Raw genomic sequence first — 961 nt, 5'->3', positions numbered from 1 at the left:
TCTTACCATTTACACATTGGTGATTATATCTATTTTCAAGAAGGTTTTTTAAGTTGGAACCTTTTATTATTCTCACAACTTTTCTAGTTTTATCTTTTGAAAATATATTGAAACCTTTATCTTTCCCCTTAGTACCATCGCTTTTAATACATAACAACCATTTTTTCCAACATCATGAAGGAGAGGAGCATCAGCCACAATCACATCCAAGATACATGCAATATGCGAAAGTCCAAGGTAGTTTATTTTTCTTAAAAAACAAGTACAAGCTTGGTTTACTAATTGTCTAATCCTTAGTAGAATAGTTAGACGTAGTCACGTCCTCATACAAAAACCTAGACAATTATTGCTCCACCTTATGATGCTGGCGAAGCCAAGGGTCCCCTCCTCCTCTGTCCATTGCTTCGGCGATGGGAGGGGGTGGAGACCGTGGATCGCTGTTTCGGCGCTATAGTTGGGTCTGTTAGGATTATACTTTGGTACCCTGCCGATGGTGATGTTATGAACGTAGCAGAAATTTAAAATTTTCCTACGTGTCACCAAGATCTATCTATGGAGAAACCAGCAACGAGGGGAAGGAGAGTGCATCTACATACCCTTGTAGATCGCTAAGCGGAAACGTTCAAGAGAACGGGGTTGAAGGAGTCGTACTCGTCGTGATCCAAATCACCGGAGATCCTAGTGCCGAACGGACGGCACCTCCGCGTTCAACACACGTACAGCCCGATGACGTCTCCCATGCCTTGATCCAGCAAGGAGAGAGGGAGAGGTTGAGGAAGACTCCGTCCAGCAGCAGCACAACGGCGTGGTGGTGATGGAGGAGCGTGGCAATCCTGCAGGGCTTCGCCAAGCACCGCGGGAGAGGAGGAGGGAGAGAGGTAGGGCTGCGCCAGGGAGAGGTGAAACTCATGTGTTGGTTGCCCCAATACCCTCAAGTATATAAAGGGGGAGAGGGAGGGCT

The sequence above is a fragment of the Triticum dicoccoides genome, chromosome 6B (genome assembly GCF_002162155.2).
Source record: "Triticum dicoccoides isolate Atlit2015 ecotype Zavitan chromosome 6B, WEW_v2.0, whole genome shotgun sequence".
Taxonomy (NCBI): domain Eukaryota; kingdom Viridiplantae; phylum Streptophyta; class Magnoliopsida; order Poales; family Poaceae; genus Triticum; species Triticum dicoccoides.
The sequence above is the reverse complement of the archived record's forward strand: the minus strand, read 5'-3'. Positions refer to the sequence as shown.